The sequence below is a fragment of the Entelurus aequoreus genome, linkage group LG01, assembly GCF_033978785.1.
Source record: "Entelurus aequoreus isolate RoL-2023_Sb linkage group LG01, RoL_Eaeq_v1.1, whole genome shotgun sequence".
Taxonomy (NCBI): domain Eukaryota; kingdom Metazoa; phylum Chordata; class Actinopteri; order Syngnathiformes; family Syngnathidae; genus Entelurus; species Entelurus aequoreus.
In genome coordinates, this window is record NC_084731.1 from 55,688,950 (window position 1) to 55,700,833 (window position 11,884).

The following is an 11,884-nucleotide window of genomic DNA, read 5'->3' on the forward strand; positions in this document are numbered from 1 at the left end:
TCAACCTTCTTTGGATATTGCAATAGAGATTCATCTGGGCTCGTGAACTTAATTCTAAATATTTATTTTTGTATTCTTTAAACCTAGCTCAATGCTAAACTAATCCAATGCTATGCTAACTCAGTGCTAACCTAGCTTAATGCTATCCTAGCTCAATGCTATCCTAACATTGTCACACCTCTTCGGCCCACGCCTCACGCAGCTGTCACTCACACAGCCTCGTCACACGCACACACTCTTATCTCAAAATGTCTCCCAGCTGAGACTCCTTTTTTTAAAAAAAAAATTGTTTTATATGCGTCACACAGTCACTCACACAGAGAATTTACCAGCGAGCAAGAGCCTTTTTTCCCGTACTCAAAACCTCAGTGTGTAAAACAACTGTAATATCGCACAGTCACAATCACCAGTATAGTTTAAAACAATCTCAAATGACTGGAATTTGCTCGCAGCGCCAAAGGCAAGGCAAGGCAAGGCAACTTTATTTGTATAGCGCTTTTCATACACAAGGCAGACTCAAAGTGCTTCACAGACAACAAAGTGAAATGAAAGAAAATAAAAGCAAAATTAAAATGCAGACAATAAAAATAAAAACAGTGCAGACGTTAAAAGTTAAAAGATTAAAAGATTTAGCTGAAAGCTAAGGTGAACATAAAAGTCTTCAGTCTAGTTTTAAAAGTAGTGAGAGTTGGGGAGAGTCTGACATCTTCAGGAAGTTTATTCCAGCTATGTGTTGCATAGTGACTGAATGATGATCTCCCTTGATTTGAGTTTACTCTTGGAACCGCTAACAGATTGGTCTCAGAAGATCTTAGTGATCTAGAGGGCGTATATAGTGGGAGCATATCAGTGATATACTTGGGCCCTAGACCATGTAGTGATTTATATGTGAGCAGGAGGATTTTGAAATCTATTCTCTGATGTACAGGGAGCCAATGTAAGGATTTAAGAATTGGTGTAATGTGCTCACATTTTTTGGTCTTTGTTAGAACTCTAGCAGCAGCGTTCTGAACAAGCTGTAGCTGCCTGACAGTTTTTTTGGGAAGACCTGCAAGGAGACCATTACAATAGTCTAGCCTACTGGTAATAAAGGCATGTACAAGTTTTTCTAAGTCTTGAGCTGACATGAGCCCTCTAAGTCTTTTTACATTTTTGAGGTGATAGTAGGCCGATTTTGTTACTGATTTGATGTGACTGTCGAAATGTAAATCAGAATCTAAAATAACCCCAAGATTTCTGGCTTTATTTGAGGTTTTCAGGGACAGTGATTTAAGGTGTTGGATGACTTTAAACCTTTCTTTTTTAGCACCAAAAACAATTATCTCAGTTTTATCTTCATTTAGTTGTAGGAAATTTTGGCACATCCAGTGTTTGACTTGCTCAATGCACTGGCACAGAAGATCTATGGGGCGATAGTCATTTGGTGATAGCGCTACATAGATTTGGGTGTCATCGGCATAGCAATGATGGTCAATGTTATTATTTTGCATGATTTGTCCTAGTGGGAGCATATAGATGTTAAATAAAGTCGGCCCCAAGATTGAACCTTGGGGGACTCCACACGTTACGTTGGTTGGTTCTGATACAAAGTCACCAATGGAAACAAAATAGTTCCTATCTTGTAGATATGACTTGAACCAGCTTAAAACTGTGCCTGAGATCCCCACCCAGTTTTCCAACCTGTCCAAAAGTATTGAGTGGTCGACAGTGTCAAATGCAGCACTGAGGTCCAAAAGCATTAATACTGAAGTTTTGCCAGAGTCTGTGTTTAGACGGATGTCATTTATAACTTTAAGAAGGGCCGTCTCTGTGCTATGAAGAGGTCGAAATCCTGACTGGAAGTTGTTGTGGCAGCCAGTAGAAGCCAAGAAGTGATTTAGTTGTTGGAGGACAACTTTCTCAATTATTTTACTTATGAATGGTAGATTTGAAATTGGTCTGTAGTTGTTGATAACAGAGGCATCAAGGCTCTGCTTTTTTAGAAGAGGTTTAATGACTGCAGTTTTGAAAGCCTTCGGGAAATTGCCCGATTTAATAGAATTATTAACTATTTGCAAGATGTCTGTTGATAGGCAGTCAAAAACATTCTTAAAGAAGTTGGTAGGTAAAACATCAAGGCAGCAGGTGGATGACTTTAGAGCTGTCACCGTTTCCACTAGAGTTTTAGAGTCTATGGCATTAAAGCTTGCCATCATTGCTGTGTTACTTTTGCCTAAATGGGGTGGTGATCCAACTTTTTTACTTGAGATATTGATGGTGCGTCTGATGCCTTCAATTTTATCAGTATAAAAGAATGCAAAGTCATTGCATTTCTGCGTGGAATGGAGTTCGGCTGGTATTTGTGTTGGGGGTTTAGTCAGTCTGTCAACGATTGTGAATAGGGTTTTGGCCTTATTTGTGTTGCTGTTTATGATATTGGAGAAGAATGTTTCTCTAGCACTTTTTAAGACTAAATTGTAGGCCTGGAGGCTCTCTTTATAGATGTCATGGTGAATATGAAGTTTTGTATTCCGCCAGATTCGTTCAGCCTTCCTGCACTCTCTTCTCTGGGCTGTTACAGCAGCAGATTTTCTCCAGGGTGCCTTTTGCTTGCCAGAAATCGTTTTAACTGTAACAGGTGCAATGATATCTATGATATTCACAATTTTGGAATTAAAGTTGCTTACAAGATCATCAGCATGACATGGGTTTAGAGGTGGTAGTGAGGAGATGGCGTTTTTAAAGAGGACATTAGCATGTTCATTTATGTACCGCTTTTTGACATTCTTTGATTCTGTTTGTGTGTCCGGAATTACAGAAATATTAAAGAAAACACAGAAATGATCAGACAATGAAGGATCAATCACAAGAACATCAGAAACATTGAGACCTTTTGTGATAATCAGGTCCAGGGTGTGTCCCTTATAATGAGTAGCCTCTTTCACATGTTGAGACAGTTCAAATGTGTCTAAAATAGTAAAAAGTTCTTTTGCGCCCTTGTCATTTAAATCGTCAATATGAAAATTAAAATCACCAGTTATAACCAGGCAGTCAAAGTCAGTGGAGATGCTAGACAATAGTTCAGTAAAATCATCAAAAAAATTTGCAGAATATTTAGGTGGCCTGTAGATAATTAACAAGAGAATTTTGGGAGAGCATTTCAAAGAGGGGGAGCTTCCCTGCTTAGGCTGCTGCCCCCCGCGATCCAACCTCAGAGAGCGGAATAAGATAATTAAATGGATAGATCATTCACTCATATGTTTTCTGTACATAAACTTTGTCTACTTTCTCACACGCACACACATTTTAGACAATTTCCCAACTTTTACAGATAGCGGGGCTGTGAGAAAAAGCGTGAAGGGAGGTTGCGAGAGGGGGGGGGGGAAGGAAGGGGGGAGGTGAGTTTTTTTCAGAGGGGAATTAAAACAGATACGAAACCAGGTGCTACACAAATGTTATTACAATACGCAGATATATATATATAAATTTAAAAAACACACATTTTTATCCCACAAACCACGCCCCTCTGGTCCGGACCAATATAAACAACTAATGCACGCATGCTTTTGTGGAATCGGCCGTCTCATATCACAAAAACCAGGTTCCATCATTGCTCATAAAACGGCGATTAACCCGTTTCATTGGAGCAACACCTGCGTTATCGTTCCTGACCAACACGGATAATCGGCCTAAGGCGCTGTAGAATTACCAGGAATCACCCACCAATCCTACAGTACATCGTGTCTGGTCAGTCCATATAGTTTCACCAAGGCTCTACCATACGGAGCCCTTAACTCTATCCATCTATACTGCAGCAAATTTCCAAATTTGTGACAACTTGGCTCAGTTGATCTCCTTTACCGGAGTCACTGAACGATCACCTTATATCAGGCTTTTTACCCGGCTGCAGTTTCCACATAGACAGATACGTAGGACCTTCATAGACGTCATAAATTTGTGTGGGCCAAATGTCACACCAGTTAGCCAACCTTGCCTTAAATTTCGCTGTGTCCAACTCCGGCTAACCTAATGTACTTGCAGAAAAAAGCATCCTCTGCCAACAACGACAGAGGATGAAGAGGTTAAAATACATTTTTGCTTCTACACTCCAAACCACCAAAATTATAATAACAATCCCCTTATGTTAAAAACAAGAGATCACAAGTTTTCAACAAACACACAGACAAATGATCACATATAAAACAACTCAATCCAACCATAATTTACCCCATTCCAGGTTGTTTTTGGAGAACCTGACTAAACCTATCTTTTATCAAAAATAGATTCAGCAATTAGTCTTATCGATTCGGCTCTCTTCATGCAGAAAATGTTTACACTTTAAGCAAAATGCTTACCTTGTGATGCGCGTGTGCAACACACTGTCTGCCTGACAGAGAGAGCGGGAGCGGCTGTCGACCTGTAGCTTCTAAACCATCCTGTTCGTGACGCCAATTTGTGTAGTGGATTGTCCGAAGCTTAAACAGGCAACAAAAGTAGTTTAGTACAACAAATGTATTTACCCATTATCAGAAGTGCAGGTTGAATTAAGTTGGCCGTGCAGACAGACCACATGTTACTCCGGAGCAAACAAGACACACACAAGCCAAAATCACTGTCGAGTTCCGGTCTTCTGCCATTTTTTATATGTCTCTTGTGCGTCATTGTTTGTTATCTAATGCGTCAATGTCTTTCTGTTATCCCTATCTGTTCCATAACAACTCGAATCCTTTAGACAGTCAACACATTCTGTAGACAGGTTGGCACGACTTAACATTCACTTTTGTCCCACTGGCACAGAATAGAAGAGAAATCAAATGAGCGTACATTCCCATTAGACATGCAATATAGGTCAAAGGTCAGAAATTCTACTACAACACAATCTTTAAAAAAAAATTAAATATTATGTTTATAAACTCAGGAAATATGTCCCTGGACACAGGGACATGAGGACTTTGAATATGACCAATGTATGATCCTGTAACTACTTGGTATCGGCTCGATACCTAAATTTGTGGTATCATCCAAGTATCTAAACAACAGAAGAATAAGTGATTATTACATTTTAACAAGTGTAGATAGAACATGTTGAAACGGAAAAAAACAGATATTAACAGTAAATGAACAAGTGGATTAATAATCAATTTTTACAGCTCGTCCCTCATAATTTTGAAAAAATAGAATGAGAAATGACACACTATGTTACTGCATATGTCAGCAGACAAATTAGGAGCCTTTGTTTGTTTACTTACTACTAAAAGACAAGTTGTCTAGTATGTTCACTATTTTATTTAAGGACAAAAATGTTCTTCGATTGCAATAAGAAACATATGTTTAATGTACCGTAAGATTTTTTTGTTAAAATAAAGCCAATAATGCAATTTTTTGTGGTCCCATTTATTTAGAAAAGTACCGAAAAGTATCGAAATACATTTTGGTACAGGTACTAAAATATTGGTATCGGGACAACTCTACTCGTATGTGTGGATGCCGTCTGCTCCGTAAGTGTTTTGCATTTTGTTTTGTTTTGGACATAGCCTGTCCGGTCAGAGCACTTCCCCGTTGCTCTCGCTTTTTGTTCATTTGTTAATAAATACCCGTTTACCTCACGCTCCACCCTCGTTCATCTGCATTCTTAAAATCACAACCACCTCCTGCGTCTTCCACGACACACCGTTTGTCATCTCATGTCAAGATTCAATTTTTTGGGCCAATTACGTGACTCGTTTTGTCAATGCGGAAATCATTTTATTTTTTAGGTGAGTTTAGTGATTATTGATTAGGCTGTGTCAAAAATATATAGGACGTATATAAGACTTTTAAAGTCTTATATAAAGTCATGAAAATGTTTATTTCCCCTCGGGGATTAATAAAGTATTTCTGATTCTGATTCTTTGATAGTAGGCGGCTATAGCTAATATAGACACTTACATCATGTGTTGCCTTCATTATAACACTTATATAAGACTTATATATATTATTATTGTTCCTCAGCCAGCGTTTGTGGGTCTGATGGACCCGTTGCATTTTGTGACTTTTAATGCCTCACAATCAAACACTTTTATGTTAAAATACTGAACAGATGTTTACTTTATCTCAATAAACATCTGTTGGTTGCAACATTGTTTGTCAACACTGTCTGCTCTCATTTTCTCGTACATTTGACCCTCTGATGTTCTGTGTACCTACACTTTGTCCTCCTCCTGTCTAGGCCTGCTGTGTGTGTGTGTGTGTGTGTGTGTGTGTGTGTGTGTGTGTGTGTGTGTGTGTGTGTGTGTGTGTGTGTGTGTGTGTGTGTGTGTGTGTGTGTGTGTGTGTGTGTGTGTGTGTGTGTGTGTGTGTGTGTGTGTGTGTGTGTGTGGTACACATAACATCAATTTCCACACTTCTATTAGCCCTGGGTCCAGTAGACCCGGACATCTTATATGAAATAGAAATGTGTAGGGGGGTGTATGGTGTGTGTTCATTTAATATGTATTCTGATATACAGTGGGGCAAAAAAGTATTTAGTCAGCCACCCATTGACAATCAATGGGTGGCTGACTAAATACTTTTTTGCCCCACTGTATGTTCTTCACAGAAAATGAGCCAAAGTCAGTGAGTCTCTGTTCGAAAAAATTAATTAATTGTATCATTTTTCTTATAATAAAAAATTTAAACGGGTCTCACAGACCCAAACACCACACAAGGGTTAAAGTAATTTTGATAGTAGGCTAATATAACTAATATAGACACTTAAATCATGTGTTGTCTTCATTATAACACTTATATAAGTCTTTTAAAGTATTTAAAGGGCCTACTGTCAAATAAGTAGTAGTAACCATGGTGACATCCCAAACTTCTAGTTTCACCGTCACAAGCTCCGTAATTTGCATGGATGTTTTTTTAAATAATATTTAATAATATGTTAACATTTTTATAACTGAAATCAAATTGGATTAATTGTCCCGCCCTTGTGTGTGTGTCTGCTCTTTCCAGTGTGTGTGTTTGTTGTCGTGTGTGTGCATTAGCCATGTGCATGCACACACAGGAAGCCAGCATATCAGCGGGTTAATGGCGTCGTTGGTGCGTGCACCTCTTTGGGCATGCATGTTAGTGACTCATCTGTGACCCTGTGCAGAGTTGACCTCTGACCCCCTGCTTCCTCCGCGTCTTCCCACTGCCACTCAGCGTTTGAAGTGTGGGGCCTGTGACGTCACATCGTCAGGACACACAATGGCCACGCTGTCCCGGCGCCGCGTCACAGATGCTTTTCTTCCCCCGGTGGACGCTTGGCAGTGGGAAGGCCGGTGTGGGAGCTTCTGCTGCCCGGTAGCAGGAAGTGTGTACGCATGTGTAACACCACAGATGTTATATATATCATGGCTTCGTCATTGCTGGAAAGCTACACACGAGTTACATAATACTCTATGAGTTACAAAAGAGGGAGGTCATTCTTTATTCCCAAGGGCCGCACCCACTAAATTAAATATATATATATATATTTTTTTTTTACATATATTAGCCACACCAGTTGTAGATATATACCGTTTTTTTTACATACCTTAAAGGCCTACTGAAATTAATTTTTTTTTATTTAAACGGGGATAGCAGATCCATTCTATGTGTCATACTTGATCATTTTGCGATATTGCCATATTTTTGCTGAAAGGATTTAGTAGAGAACATCGACGATAAAGTTCGTTACTTTTGGTCGCTGATAAAAAAAGCCTTGCCTGTACCGGAAGTAGCGTGACGTCACAGGTTGAAAGGCTCCTCACATTTCCCCATTGTTTACAATGCAGCGAGAGCGATTCGGACCGAGAAAGCGACGATTACCCCATTAATTTGAGCGAGGATGAAAGATTCGTGGATGAGGAACGTGAGAGTGAAGAACTAGAGTGCAGTGCAGAACGTATCTTTTTTCGCTCTGACCGTAACTTAGGTACAAGGGTTCATTGGATTCCACACTTTCTCCTTTTTCTATTGTGGATCACAGATTTGTATTTTAAACCACCTCGGATACTATATCCTCTAGAAAATGAGAGTCGAGAACGCGAAATGGACATTCACAGTGACTTTTATCTCCACGACAATACATCGGTGAAGCACTTTAGCTACGGAGCTAACGTGATAGCACATCGGGCTTAAATGCAGATAGAAACAATAGAAATAAACCCCTGACTGGAAGGATAGACAGAAAATCAACAATACTATTAAACCATGGACATGTAACTACACGGTTAATGCTTTCCAGGCTGGCAAAGCTTAACAATGCTGTTGCTAACGACGCCATTGAAGCTAACTTAGCAACGGGACCTCACAGAGCTATGCTAAAAACATTAGCTATCCACCTACACCAGCCCTCATCTGCTCATCAACACCCGTGCTTACCTGCGTTCCAGCGATCGACGGAGCGACGATCATAGATGCGGTCGGCGGCCCGTAGACGGAGGAAGTCAAGGTGAGGTCGGCGGCTAGCGCGTCTGCTATCTATCTCAAAGTCCTCCTGGTTGTGTTGCTGTAGTCCGCCGCTAATACACCGATCCCACCTACAACTTTCTTCTTTGCAGTCTTCATTGTTCATTAAACAAATTGCAAAAGATTCACCAACACAGATGTCCAGAACACTGTGGAATTTTGAGATGAAAATAGAGCTTTTTGTATTGGATTCAATGGGGTCCGAATACTTCCGTTTCAACGATTGACGTCACGCGCATACGTCATCATACATAGACGTTTTCAACCGGAAGTTTAGCGGGAAATTTAAAATTGCACTTTATAAGTTAACCTGGCCGTATTGGCATGTGTTGCAATGTTAAGATTGCATCATTGATATATAAACTATCAGACTGCGTGGTCGGTAGTAGTGGGTTTCAGTAGGCCTTTAATTGTTTCCAAAAAGCATCTGTAAAACAGCTGATCAAACAAAACAGAAGTCATTGTAATGGACCCACTAGCTGCGGAAGCTAGCTCTCCAGTCAGCTAAACAGACTCAATAACTCCACTGTTACGTTTTGGGGAATTTACTCAACTGAAACAATACAAAAAGAATGCCATTGTAAGTTAATAATACTAAGACAGACACTCGTAAACGTGTTAGCATATTAGCTAACGCTAATGACGCAAGCTTGATTACATTACGATAGCACGTTCAATTATGCATGAAAACACTCCTACAGACACCACACATGGGATGGTTTAGTTAGTACATTTTTTAAATATATTTTATAAAACGTACAACGTTACTTGGGGTGATAAATGAAGAGTTCTTTCGAGCAGAAACGCTATGAACGGTTATACTTCCGGTTCAAGGCACGAAACAGGAAATACATTTTCAACCACAAGCGATAACACACCTTTTCAGCGTCTCTGTCGGTGTTATATGAAAACTGTTTGTTGATTACAAAACATTATGGCCGTTAGCGAAGATAAATCCATACATTAGCCGCACCGTTATATAAGTCGCAGGGTTCAAAGCGTAGGGGAAAAGCAGCACCTTATAGTCCGGAAAATACGGTTAATGTGAAGAACCAGAAATGTATCCTTAGACAACCACAGCACCATGAATACATTGAGGATGGGTGCAAACGTGTTAATGCGGCGAAGATACAAAGTAAGCAATTAGACGAATGGATGAATGCCTTTTAATGCCGACCACAAACGCAGATCCCCTCTGGCTGTCATTTTTATTTTTTATTTTTAGTCACCCGGCTGACAAGCGGCTAGCTAATTATGCATGGAGCAGCTCCCCCTCCCCAATAATAATCACCTCCACTGCGGCAAATAAACTGCATTTCTTAGTATCCTGATTAGTGTTTTACCGTTTACTGGTACTAGTAAAGTACCGTGATACGAATGAATCATATTCGGTGCTTTACCGCCTCTAAAAAGTATGCTGTGACATTGATGGTTTTATGAGCAGAGAAGCATGTTCGGCAGCGCAGAATCACAGAGTATTTACAAGCAGACACAGTGTGTAGACAGAATAGGGAGAACGGACGCATTTTGGCTTACTGAAAAAGGTGAAACTACAACACTGAAACTAGCTAGTGGCTAACGTCCGTCCGCAGTCGGCAGTGTTTTAGCTACTTCTAAATCACTAATCCTCGCCTCCATGGCGACAAATATAGTAAGTTTCTTACATGTATCATCCCTGCAGGACGAGGAATAGCTAAACATGCTTCACTACACACCGTAGTGTAAACAAACACCATGGGTAGATTTACACCTGACATCCAATGTAATGATACCAAGTACAAGGGCGTATCTAGTCGATATTACTATAATTACATTGATATTTTTTAGCATCACAAAATCTTTTTTCGTTTTTATTTTTTACTTTATTTATATTATGTTTATAAACTCAGGAAATACAACCCTGTATTTGTATGATCCTGAAACTACTTGGTATCGGATCGATACGCAAATTTGTGGTATCATCCAAAACTAATGTAAAGTATCAAACTACAGAAGAATAAGTGATTATTACATTTTAACAGAAGTTTGGATAGAACATGTTAAAACAGAAAATAAGCAGATATTAACAGTATATGAGCAAGTAGATTAATAATGCAATTTGTACAGCTTGTCCCTCATAATTTTGACAAAATAATAGAATATAAATGACACAATATGTTTCTGCATATGTCAGCAGACTAAATTAGGAGCATTTGTTTACTTACTACTAAAAGACAAGTTGTCTAGTACGTTCACTTTTTTATTTAAGGACAAAATTGCAATAAGAAACATGTTTAATGTACTGTAAGATTTGTTGTTAGAATAAAGTCAATAATGCCTTTTTTTGCGTTCCCCCTTTATTTAGAAAAGTATCGAAAAGTATCAAAATACAGGCTAGGCGCAGGCACGCTAATAGCTAATGCTAGGTTCACACCAACGGCGCTTTGATGGCGCTTTAAAGCGGCATGCAAAGCGGCGTTAATGCGTAACAAAGCCTGATTAAAGCGTGAGGGTCCTAATGGATCGAGGGAAAGCTTGTAGTGAAGCGGGACATGCGGCAAGTTTGCCAAAATTTTTTAAACGGTTTAAAAAAATTATGCGCTCTGTCAAGAATGGTATAAAGCGCCGAGAGCTTATCAAAGCATGAAAAAGCATGACAAAGCTCAGCAAAACTTGACTAAAAGCGTAGGAAACCTCAGTGACTTTATCGACACCCCGCCATCACCACTGCAGGGATAAACACCGTGCCATCATCTCCTGTGAAGCGTGTTGAAAATATAATACTTTAAAAAAACCAACACAGGATTACAAGTTCATTCTCATTTGCATCATTGCCTTTTTTTATACTTTTTTATATTGCTGTTTGATGTTGCAGTTTGACAATACTGTCTGTAATTTTTCTTTCTGAAAATGTTAATAATAAAGAGAATATGTTACGTTTAAAAGAAATGCCTTTGAATTTTTTCAACTAGCATAATAGATAAAAGATAGATATTTATTAAGATGACAAAAATAATAGAAATGAAGATATAAAACATAATATAATGAAAAAAAAGAGAAATTGAAAAAAGAAATGAATATAAAAAATGTGTGGATACATGCCTTTGATTATTTTCAACTAGCATAATAAATAAAAGATAGATATTTATTAAGATGACAAAAATAATAGAAATGAAGATATAAAACATATAATATAACGGAAAAAAAAGAGAAATTGAAAAAATAAATTAATATAAAAAATGTGTGGATAATTGCCTTTGAATATTTTCAACTAGCATAATAAATAAAAGATAGATATTTATTAAGATGACAAAAATAATAGAAATGAAGATATAAAACATAATATAACAGGAAAAAAAGAGAAATTGAAAAAATAAATGAATATAAAAAATGTGTGGATAATTGCCTTTGATTATTTTCAACTAGCATAATAAATAAAAGATAGATATTTATTAAGATGACAAAAATA

At 38.4% G+C, this 11,884-nt stretch overlaps 1 protein-coding gene and 1 long non-coding RNA gene across 3 annotated transcripts in view; both read left to right on the plus strand.

The window, feature by feature from the left end:
* tfeb (transcription factor EB) overlaps positions 1 to 11,884 on the plus strand; it is a 149,738-nt gene that overhangs the window by 66,120 nt on the left and 71,734 nt on the right. The gene's annotated exons all lie outside the window — the stretch shown is intronic.
* LOC133632303 (uncharacterized) lies at positions 10,707 to 11,609 on the plus strand. The gene is made up of 2 exons (XR_009821670.1): positions 10,707 to 11,183; positions 11,219 to 11,609. It is a non-coding gene; the product is annotated as an uncharacterized LOC133632303 (long non-coding RNA).